Source organism: Eretmochelys imbricata, chromosome 24, assembly GCF_965152235.1.
Source record: "Eretmochelys imbricata isolate rEreImb1 chromosome 24, rEreImb1.hap1, whole genome shotgun sequence".
NCBI lineage: Eukaryota > Metazoa > Chordata > Testudines > Cheloniidae > Eretmochelys > Eretmochelys imbricata.
Genome location: NC_135595.1, coordinates 770,567 through 782,369, shown reverse-complemented (window position 1 = coordinate 782,369; position 11,803 = coordinate 770,567).

Sequence of the window (11,803 nt, the reverse complement as noted above, 5' to 3'; positions counted from 1 at the left end):
AATTTAGGGCTGTTGTCAAAAATCAAATTAGCAGCAGCAGCTGCTCGTGTTGCGGGGACAGGCTGGAGCCGGGCGCCGTGTTCTCCGCTCTGACAAGGCCCCGCACCCCCCCTCATCCATCACCCGCCTCCCCCCCGCCCTTCGCCGCTTAAAGGGGCCGCGCTGCCCTGCCCACCCCGTGCCCCCCAGCTGTCTGGCGCAGGGCGTGTGCGAGCCTGGTCCGTATTGCAGGAAGAGCCCACGTGCGATGAGCACTGATGCGGACGCAGTGCGGGGCAGCGGGGGATAGTGGGGGCTGAAGGGGGACGGAAGGGATAATGGAGTTAGCAGGGGGGAGTGAACTCTGCGCCCCCCTCTGTCCCCCTCATCCCCTGCCCCCCTGGAGCTGGGCCGGTTCATGTCCCTTTCTCCATGTGCCCCAGCTCTGCTCCTTGCCAGCCATGCATGGCACTGCCGGCGGGACTGGGTGGGCGGAGATGGGCCGGGCGGGCACGGTGTAGCAGGGCGTGCAGGAGTGGCTGGGTGGAGCCGGGTGGGTAGGGTGGAGCCAGGCAGGGCTGGGGGCTCAGCGGGGATGGGGCTGCCAGTGGATGATAATGGGGCTGGGCCGGAGGAAGCAGCCACTGCCCGTGTACCAGACGGGCTGAGCTGGCTGAGGCCCGGGCGCTCCTGGCAGGTGGCCACAGGCCACAGGCCCGTGCGCTGCCAGGGAGGAGGGACATGCTGAGAGAGGGCCAGGCACTCTGCCTGCAGAGCCAGCCACCCACAGGCCTCCACGCCTGCATGGCTAGTCCTCGCCAGTCCGGGGCCACTGCACTTGTGGGCAGGACAATCCCAGCCTCCCCCCCAGGCATAGCCAGGAACATACTGCCAGGCAGCTGCCAGGTGTATAGTGTTTTTCTTGCCCCCAGCTGGGGTCCACCACGGACAGCCCCTGCCCCAAGGCGCTTGCAGTCCCAGTAGCAAGGGAGAGGGACACATGCACAGGGCTTGTGATTGGTCCTGGAGCATGATGACCTGTGACTGGCTCCGCCCAAGGGCCTGGTGGCCTGTGATTGGCTAGTCCTGGGGGCGTGGTGGTCTGCGATTGGTTATAACTACAGCGATTGTGGGGTTGATGGTGTTGGCTTGGGGGTTCCTGCCCCTGTGACATGGGCACAGGCACCTGCCATGCAGAGGCTCCTCCCAGTGCCTGTCCCCAAAGCATTGGTGTGAGCAGTCTGGGGGGGCTGGCTGAGTGACGTGTGTTGGGACGGAAGCCCCTGAGCGGGCCGCACTGGGTTCTTCAGGGCTGTTACCTTGGGTGAGATGGTGCCAAGGGGCCACTGGAGCCAGGTTGCCCCCATCCATGCTCCAAGGCTGGGGATGGGGCTCTTAGTGCATGGGGCAGGTGCACTAGTGAAAGGATCCCTGCGCACAAGTGGCTCATGCTGCCCTGGCCTCCCAGCTGCAGCGCCTCTCCCCCCTGAGGAAACAGAAGTGGCTAGATCCTGGTGAAGAACCTCCCGGCTCTGCAGCGATTCTGGAGTCAGGAAAATATGCATGATTGACTCCCAGAGCCCTGGCGGAGACTGATCTCCTCTGACAGGCCGGCACGCTGGCTGCTCTGCCACCCGACAAAGGCAGCGCTCGCACGGCGGGTGCAAAACCGGCAGGGCCGTTGGTAGCTTTTTTGCATCATTAATTAACCCTCCTCTGTGATTCTGCACCATTAAACTCCCCATCAATTAAGTCAAATCAGCGAGACACTAATTAAGAAATCAACCCGGCTTTTTCTCCAGGAGCAAAGCTCACCTACAGCCCGACCCACATACCCAGCCCCACCAGGCAAAGCCGGCTTCTCCCTCTGCTCAGCAGAGCTGGCCTGCACATGGCAGGTCACAGCCTGTCAGAGCTGGGGGGCAGGCTCCTGCCTGCAGCCCCCGTGGGGAAAAGAGCCGTTTCCCATGCACTGCTGGGTCAGCTGGACTTGGCCCCCAGTCCACAGGGACACATACCCAGGTGCTGGGTGCTGCTCGGTGACACTGCGGTGGGGCCTATGTGAACCCCCCTCCTGCTGCCCCACACACGTCCTGCAGAGGGTCTAGAATTCAGTGCAAGGGGCATTAGTGACAGGGCAGGCCGGCACGGCCAAGGTGCAATGGCCCCAAATCCTCTGCGTGGGGCCTGGGTCTGTGGGGCTGGTGCCTTGAGGCTGTGTGTGAGCAGCATCCAGCCCTCAGCCAGTGGTGGGGCCCTCTCTTGTAGCCTCCCAGCCCTGGCGGTACCTAGGGCTTCTCCTGACTCCTGCGGATCGGCGAGCACCCTGCCCTGGTCAGGCTTCAGCCCCTGTGGACAGACAGACGGACACCTCTGCAATGTCTCCGTGCCTCCCGCTCGCTCTCCAGAACAGTCGCTGCCCTCCTGAGTCTGCAGGCAGCTCCCGAGGTGCGAGTGGCTCATGCCCACTCTCCGGAGCATTACGCTGCACAGGTCAGCCCAGAAATACCCCCCAGCCCCTCGCCGGGGTCCCCACATCTGAGCTGTGCCAGTGCCCCGAGACACCGCACCCCCCGCTCCGCGTCTCGCCAGGGGTCCCGCTGCCACGGAGTCCCCGGGCGACGCTCTGGAGCTGCTCCCCATGAAGCCGGCCAGGACTCCGGGGCAGTCTCCTTTCTGGGAGCAGCCTGTCTGCAGGACACACAGCTCACCCGGCTTCCACCTTCCTGGGTCTGACCTCGGAGCCTCCAGCCTCCTCTGCCCCTCCGTGCGCTTCCCACAGCCAGTCCGCCCAGGCACGGCTCCTGGGGGGGCCAGAGGGTCCTGCCCCCGACTCCGCAGTCAGACGTGACTCTCAGCCAGCCAGTAACACAGAGGGTTTATTAGACGACAGGGACAAGGTCTAACACAGAGCTTGTAGGTACAGAGAACAGGACCCCTCAGCCGGGTCCATTTTGGGGGGCAGTGAGCCAGACAACCACGTCTGCCCTTCACTCCATGTCCCAGCCAGCCCCCAACTGAAACTCTCTCCAGCCCCTCCTCCTCTGGGCTTTGTCCCTTTCCCGGGCCAGTAGGTCACCGGATTCCTTTGTTCTCCAACCCTTCAGCTCTCACCTCGCAGGGGGGAAGGGCCCAGGCCATCAGTTGCCAGGAGACAGAGTGTCGGCCATTTTTGTACACTGGCCCTTTGTTCTGGAACAATTACCCCCCTTATCCCACCCCCTAGAGACATAAGAAATGCCTAGGGGAAACTGAGGCACCCCTACGGTATTCAGAGGAAATATTAAGAACAGTCCCACTTCGTCACACCCACACCTGTGCTGTGGCAGTGCCCCCCCCCACTGCTCCCCCCAGCTCAGCCCCTTGCCCGGGTCCCCAGCCCCACACAGTGCTGTGTCCCCTACACACTGTCCACACCTGCTGGGGCCTTCCCCTCCCCTCCAGTTTGCATCTGGTGTCTGTCAGGAAATGGCTCTGCTGTCTGGGCTTGCACGCTGCGCCGGGCGCGGGGCTAATGGAGCGTTCTGGATGGAGCTGACGTGCTCAGAGATTTCAGATGCTTCCTGATTTGCATTCTCGCTAAATCGCTCTGCAAAAACTTCCCTGCCAGGTGAGGGTGGTGCCTGTGGAGGGAGCGGAGGCGGCAGGGCTGGACTTTGGGGACCCAGGTCAGAGCTGCCGACACCACATGGTCACCTGGCGAGTCTCCGTGCAGCCCCATGCGCCCAGCGGCCTTGTCCAGCCACCCCATCTCTCCTTCAGCCTGGCATGGCCCCACCCCCACCCAGCCCAGCCCCCGGAGCCCAGCTGGGCTGGCACAAATGCCCTGGTGCCCTCGGAGCACCCCAGTGCCCTCGGTTTGGAGGTGCTCCTGCCTTGTGCCCTCCGTCTCTGGGGCAGGCAGCGAGCAGGTCAGGCGGGGCGGGGGTGTGTGTGTGACCAGAGCTGCAGAAATGTGAGGGGAGGCTGCAGCTGGGCACTGGGTCCCACTGGCTGGGTTGTGAAGTGGCAGAGCTCCAGGCTCCTCTGGTCAGCTCCGGAGCTCCCGGCCCTCCGCGGGCAGCTGCATCGCTGCCGAGAGTGTGTGCGCGGAGGAGTCGGCACCGGTTCAAGGTGCAGCCAGGATGGGGCAGCGCTGGGCTCCGAGTGGGTCTGTGCTGCCCTGGGCCGGGAGCAGCATCATGTCCCCAGCCACCAGGGTCCCACACAGAGCGCTCGCCCAGCACTCGCATGCAGCCACCTCTGGGGTGCAGCATGGGAGCTTACCAGGTGCTGAGATGCAGCCATGTCTGGGGTGTGGCATGGGGCTGGACTGGGGTTCATGAGGGACTGGCTTTGCTCTAGAGTCCCAAGCTCTGGGGCTGTCAGGGGGCTGGGAATAGCCCTGGCTCATCCTGGGCCCCTGGGGATCCAGAGGGCTCCTGGATAAGGGGTCCACCCCCCAGGGGTCCCAGGGCAGAGTCTGCAATGGGCTTACGGGTAGGAGGGCTCATGCGGCCCAGGACAGCCTCTGCAGGCCTGAGCTCATAAGTAACAGGACAGCTCAGCTCTAGAAGCCTGCATGTCCCTTGTGAACCTTGTACAACTGCCTCTCGCACGCTCTCCTTGCACACCTGTGCCAGGCGTCTCTGGCTCTGGTTGGACCTGTGCTGGGGAGTCTGAAAGGTGCCTGAGTGGCCGGGCTCAGGGTGTTCAGCCCTTGCCGTGCACAGGAGCAGGGGCCCCGTGGCCTTGAAGCCCTTGTGAGACGCCTGCCTGGGGGAGTGACCAGGAGGTTCCTTTACCCCGCGTAGCTCATGAATGCTCTGAATTGACCTCAGCTATTTGCTCTCTGGGGGCTATCGATTGCACCCCTGCCAGCGGCTGCAGCTCAGGGCTTGGCTCCGCTCCGGTGGCCTCTGCAGATAAACGCTCCCCTCCGCCCGACTCCGTTCTGGTCTCACGGCCACAGGCCGGATGGGAGATGAATGTCCCAGGCCTGTACGTGGGGCCCAGGGAACGAGCCACACTCACCCCAGCGCTTCTGGTTCTGCCAACGCACTCCCAGTGTCCCTCGCTCCAAAACATCCTGCCCGGGCTTCCCCAGGCTGGGCACCACCCCTCCCAGCCTTGTGCTCTCCCTCGCCAAGCCTGCCACGTTGCTGCTTGGGGAGCTCTGTGGCCACAGCGCCACCTCGCCCAGGAACTTCTCAAATGGGGGCTGGCGCCAGCTGCTTTGGGCGAAAGTGCCAGAAAGGTGGGGATGGGATACCCTCCCCTGGGGAAAGTTCCCACCCACCAGTGCTGGCTCTGGCCCCTTCCAATAGGCCTGGGTCACTTTCACCCTTGCCATTCCCCTTTCCCTTAGAAAGGTTTGAGCCTTGTTTTGAGTCCTGCTGAGCTCTTGGCCTCCATAAACCCTGTGGTCATGAGTTCCACAGGTCAATTGTGGGCCAAGTGATGAAATCTTCCGTTTCGCGGCGCTGTGCTGGGTGTTTCTCCATGGGAACATTCCCGTTGCTGCTCCTTGCACCAGCGTTCACCACTCTCTTGGGTTTTCACCGGGGGGGGGCTGGGCCAGCCCCAGGGTTTGCTCCTGCATTAAAGGTACCTCCTGTGGAAGCTCCTTGCAGAGAATGCTACTGACCCGGCCCTGCTCCCCACAGCACAGCGCCCCCTAGTGCCGCACTGGGGTCGGCACTGACTGCCAGGGGAGAGCGCCCCCTGCTGACCCGGTGCTGTACCTTGCAGTACTGTAGCTGCTCTTGCAGATCTCGAGGGGAAGAAGCAGGGCCCAGAGACCCGCTTTAGCCCCACCCCACGAGGGGTCTGCCTCTGTCCATCTCACCCTCAGAGCCCCTAGCTCTGGGCTGTGCCCCCGCCCTCCTCCCACGTGCTGGTGGGTCGGGGTGCTTGCAGGAGGGGCCGGGGGTGGGGCTGAGCGGGAGCAAGCTGCGATGCGCTTAGCTCTGGGGAGGAGCAGTGCCCTTGTGGCTCTGTTCAGTGTGCCAGGCTGGGCGCTCCTGGTGCTGAGGAGCTCTGTGTGGCATTATGTGTGTGCCGCGCTCCCTCTCTAATAACTAACCCCATTGAGATGCAGATTCCCTGGGCGCGCTCTCAATGCTCCGGCTATTGAAAGAGAACAGAGGAGCTGGGGCACCCCAACGGCCCCTGGGACATAATCCCCGACCTCTGCTCTGCTTTCCATAATCCCCTTTGATTGCTGGGCTCGGGCGGGGTGGCGCTTGGCTCAGCTCTCTCAGGACAGCCTGTGAATCCCCGCGGCCAGGCTGTGGGGTTGCGGGGAGTGAGCCCAGCTGGGCAGGGTGCGCGGGACTGTGGACTCCCCATCCCATGCCCGTGCATCGGGCTGTGTGCTCCCACGCTCTCAGCTGGCCTGGTGCAGAGATGCCCGGCTCCTCCCAGACCCAGCAGTGACAGGGACATGGGAAAGCAGTCGCTAAAGCAGGGGTGCTATATAAAAAACAGAGATGGGTGTGGTCAGGACTCCTGGGTTCTAGCTCCGGCTGTGGGGGGAGGGAGCATCGGTTAGCATGGGGTGTGGGGGGGGAGACGGGATCATGGGTGCTGCTGTCCGCAGCTGTGGAAGGGAGTCTCAGGATGTTCCCAGGCCTGAGGCCTCGGTGGCCGGGGTCCATTCCCCTTTGCCAGGTGTTGGAGAGAGCCAAGCCCCCAGTGCTTTGGCTGCTGGCCCGCCGGCCAGCTCTGAGACGCAGATGCAGCACGACCAGCCATGAGGCACATGGAGAAAAAAGGGCCCAGGAAGTGTGGAGGCCACTGAGCCCAGAGCGCTGTGTTCAAAGGGGACTGCAGGACGGCTAGGGTGTGGGGAGGAATGGGGCGGTGGGATTCGGGTCCCACTGCAATGGCTGGGTTCCCTGGTCCTGCTGTCACTGCAGCAGTGCAGTGTGGGAAAGGCTTCTGGGTCTCCCTCTGACAGTGTGGCGGGGAGGGGGGCGTCTCACCCCGCAAGAGGGGGACCTGGGGTCTGACACACCCAGGGTAGCTCCTTGCAGCCTCTGTTGGTGGATGGGCCGTGTGTCTGAGCATGTCAGCCAGCATGCGTGCCTTCTGTGGGATGGCGGCGTGCACGCATGTTGTGGCATGCCCGTATGCATGTGTTTTCATGTTGCTGGTGTGACTGCACATTTGCACACGAGTCTTGGTCCTGGGTGTCTGCGTGTGTTGTGTCTACCTGCATGTGAGTGGCCAGGCGTGTGTCTCGACATGTTTGCACGTTATTTTCATGATGCTCTTGTGTCGGTGCATGACCCCCTGTCCAAGCCTGCTTGGAGTGCCCTCCCCCCGGCCTGTAACTAGCATGTTTCCCCGTGTCCTGCTGGACACGCCCTGGCAGGCTGGAAAGGCCGAGCTCAGCATGTTCTGGGATTTGTGGGCGTGGCTGGTGAATATTTCATGCCCCCATTTACTGAGCCTGGTCTTGGTTACACTCCTACCTTCTCCTCTCGCGTTCGCTCCATGTTTATTTATTTAATGAATTATTTATCCCCTCTTGCTCCGCTGCTCCTGATCGCGGCACAGCCAGCTCCTCTGGCAGCCCCCCCGCTCCTCGGGACCAGCGCGATGATTTATTGAACGCTGTCTCTGCTTTGCCGTTGCAATCGTCTGTCACCGGAAGCTGTGGTTAAATATTAACCAGGGCAGGCGCTGGCAGCTCCCTCGAGGGCAGCATCTCCCAGGTGTGAGGGGGCATCCCGGCACGGAGGCCCCGCTGTGGTAATGCCAGGGCAGCCTGTGCCAGGCAGGGGACTCCCCTCTCACCCCACGACGCCAAGAGCTGAGAATCTACCACACGGGGGGCCAGTGGGGCCCTGCGGCCAACAGGGGACCGCTGAGCCGGGCCCAGGGCTGCTGGCCCCTCTGCATCCTCGGGCGCGTCTGCCCCCCTGCTCCCGCCTGGGACTCACTCTGGCCTTGCCTGACACGGACGACGGTGCGAGCCAGGCTTGGCGCAGGCAGGAGCGGGGCCGAGTGCGGCACAGGGGTGGGGGGGCAGGGCAGGGCCCTGTGGCCATGCGATGGGCTCCGGCAAGCCAAGAAGCCACACAGCTTGTTGGGTCGCCCGGCAACCCAGCTCCCCACGGGGCCAATTTGGGAGCGAATGCCACAGAGAAACAGCCTCTAATGAGGAGCTGGGAGGAGCACTCTAAGGACCCTGGCCCAGGGCTCTGTGCCCTTCTATGGCTGCCCTGGGAGATGCGGCCTCCTGGGGTGGGTGGCAGGATCTTGGCTCCGGGCCGCAGGTGGGAGGGGAAGCCCCAGGATGCAGCAGCCCCAGCACAGGGTCTCGCCCAGCCCCACCCCACCCCGAGTCCCGTGTGCCCTGCCGTGTGCGGGGTGGGTCCAGTGATGAGGAGTGGGGAGAGGTTTTCTGACATCACTGACTGGCAGTGCGGGGAGCGGGGGGGAAATAGGGGAGGCTGGGAGGAAAGGAGGCAGAGGGGGAGGAGAGAGAGCCGCATTCCAAGCAGGGGGGACCCCAGAGGGCGGGCAGGAGGGGTATCCAAGGTCACCATCCAGTGGGGATGGGGAAGCCCCGTGGCTCATATGGAGAAACCCGCAGCCCCACGGGGCTCTGGCAGCAGCCCCTTCCCTCTGCCCCAGCTCCTCCCCAGGGCTGGACAAACCAGGGGCTGCAGGGCCCGAGGGCATGGCCAGCGAGGGGCACGCCAGAGGCTGGCGCTGGGAGCTCTCCCGCAGGAGAGGGAGCCAGGGACAGCGCCTGGAAACCCTCCCTGCACGTGGGAACGGGAGCCGCCTGCCACAGACGTGGGGAAGTGACTCAGCGCTGAGTGAGAAACAGCCTCCCCCTCACGCTGAGGCCAGACACATGGGCACCCGGGCTCCCTCCCCACTAGGTGCCAGCCGCTCCGCCCCGACCTGCAGGGACCCACCCAGGCAGTGCCCAGCCGCCTCCTGCAGCCTGCCAGGGGGTGTGCTGGGCAGCGGGCAGGGGGCAGGGCTGGCCCTGTTGCCAGTGGACGTGTTTGTGGTTGGCCAGGCCTAGGGGTGTGCGTGTTGTGGTGTGTGGTTGGCTTGTGTGTTGCTCTGGGTGGAGGGTGCAAGTTTGTGTGTGTGTGTGTTTCCGGTGTAGGTGTGCTTTTGCTGGCTCTCTCTCTGTGTAGGTGTGAGCGCGTCTGAGTGTGTGTGAGCCGGGAGAGCGAGCGATTTCTGTACAGACAGGCGTGTTTGTGTGTCTCTGTGCAGAGGCATGTGCAGTGCTGTGTGGGGGCGTTTCCCTGTGTGTTGCCATGCAGGGGGTTCCATGGGGAGTCGTGTTGCTCAGTGTTTGTGGCGTTTCCTTGGGGAGGCATGTGCGTCGCCATACGTGTGGGGTGTTTCTACATGGAAACACTGCACACAACATTTCCCAGCCCCTGACTGCCAGAGGCTGGGACTGGACGATGGGATGGATCACGCAACAACAACCCTGTTCGGTTCATTCCCTCTGCAGCCTCTGGCACCGGCCGCTGCCGGCCGCAGGGCACTGGGCTAGCTGGACCGTGGCTCTGACCCAGTGTGGCCGTTATGTTCTTAAGCATGTTTCTTAAGCACGTGAGTTGCCTTGTTGGGGTTGCATGCTGCTGAGTTTCCATCTATCCTGGAGTAAATGTCACAGCTCCCAGAGCCTGCTTTGTGGCTGGGTGGCGAAGGCCCCCGGGTGGTGGTTCCAAGCCCCAATAAGTCTGCTGCAGAGACCCCTGGGTGGAGAGTTCCTGGAGCCAGCCCCGGTCCTGCTGTCAGCCAAAGCGTTTCCGGGTACGGCTGCCATGCAGCGTAAGCCCGGGGTTAGTAGAACTCAAGTTAGCAGCCCCTGGGTTTGTTAACTAAGGGGATGTCTCCAATGCATGTCCTGGCCCGCTGCCTTGGGCTCACGGGGCACAGGCTGAAGATCTGTGCAATTGTGGCATCGATCTTCGGGCTCGGGCAGCAGTTCTGGGACCCTCCCGCCGCATCTACACGCATTCGTAACCCAGGTCAGGAGTTGTTCAATCCTGGGGCCCCAGCATCTGCACTGTGATAACATGGGCCTGAGTCCAGCCCCCCCATAGCCCCGACTTCCTAGCACCCTCCCAAAATGTGGTTGCTCCAGCCCTTTGTGAGAAAACTTGACTGTCCAGAGGACAAAGAAAGTTTGCCTGTGGCATTTTGGGATACTTTTGGTGGACTCTCGGAGCAGGAGTCCAGTGGGGCTGCATCTTCACAGCAAAGCAGGAGGGCTTGAACCCTGGGTTCCAGCTTGACTCAGGCTCAGACCTTCCACCCCCCGGGCCCTGGGACCCTGTGTTTAACCCTGTGTTAGCACGATTTGTGTGTAGACGGAAGGGGCTAGGCTTGAGCCTGAGTGCGACCCTGGGGCTTACATTGCAGTGTAGACGTATTCTCAGCATTCCAATTCCCAGTGCGCATGCAGGGGGAGGGCCCCTCCACCCCGTCCTGCCTGGTACGCTGGAAGCTTCCTACCGTCACACTGCTCTCAACAAAACACCTGCCCGGCCTCCTGCATCCCCCTCCCCCAGCATCCCCACCCTGCGGGCAGACTGGAGCCCGGTCCCCCCTCCTCATGGGAAAGGTGCCCTGTCCCATCCCAGCCCCACTGAGCCAGCCAGTCCCCCTGCCCTGGGGCCAGATGGGAGCCAGAGCCCCCTACAGGGGGCCATGCAGCTGCTCCTCCCCTGTCCCAGGCCCTGTTTCACAGTGTGGATCAGCGACTGCGGAGAACAGGAAGAGTCATGGGAGGTGGCGCTCCTGGGCTGGGAGCAGGAATGGCTCAGCACCCCTGGGGGCTTGGCCCAGCTGGGGCAGCCCAGACACCCTCACCCCTTCCCTCCTCTCTGCCCCCTCTCTCTGCCCCATGCTCCCCACTCCCATCCCTTTGCCTTCCCTCCCGCCCCCTCCCCCCACGGCCATTGGGAGCCTCTTTGCACGTGGTGTATTTTCTTCACTTCACTTCTTCAGATGAATAATTAATAGAGGCTTTTTTGGTCTTTCTTGTTGTTTCACCAGCTGCCTTCCACCGCCCGGCGGGGGCTCCTGCCAGCACCTCACCCCTCCCCACGCCGGCGGTGGTGTGTCCTTCTCCGCTCGTGGGCTGGGGGCTCCGAGGGCTGGGGACAGAGCTGGGCTTGTGGCTCTCAGCTGCTGGAGGAAGAGGTGGCCCTGGCTCTGAACGGCCGGCCATGGCGCCAGCAGGAGGGTACGTCTCTCCCAGTGCGGCATGACTGACAGAGCCTGCCGGGCACCCGTGGCACAGAGTGGGGAACTGGGGCTAGGAGAAAGGCAAGGACTCAGAGGGCAGCAGAGCTGGGAACTGGGTCCGAGAGGCCCAGCAGGTGCATTCAGAAGGAAGAGCCCAACACCGGGGAGTCAAGGAACTGGCCCCACGGGGCAGCCACCCCACTCCCTCGCTTGCCTGCAGCCCCATTAGACTGGGGGAGGGGGATGCAGCATCTGCTCAGTCTGGTTTCCAGGGCTCTGAGCCCCTGCGGCGCCCCGGACTCTGAATGGACTCGACTGCCCAGCACGGCACAGAACCAGGCCCCTTTGCAGTGTCCCAGGCTGGGCAGCCCAGACCAGGGAGCACTGTGGGGCAGCCTCCCCTTGGAATGGGCACAATGCACTGTGGGGGGCTGGGAAATCGCATTGGCCTTCTCAGCTGCCAGCCACTCCCCAGGGTTATGGCCTGTCAGTTGCCAATCCAGCGCTGGCCCGGGGCCAGGAAGCCTTCCTGTTGTAAGGAGGTGTCGTAACCAGGCGTGATGGGCAGCAAAGGAGGGGTGGGAGAGCCAGGCACCCGGAGGAG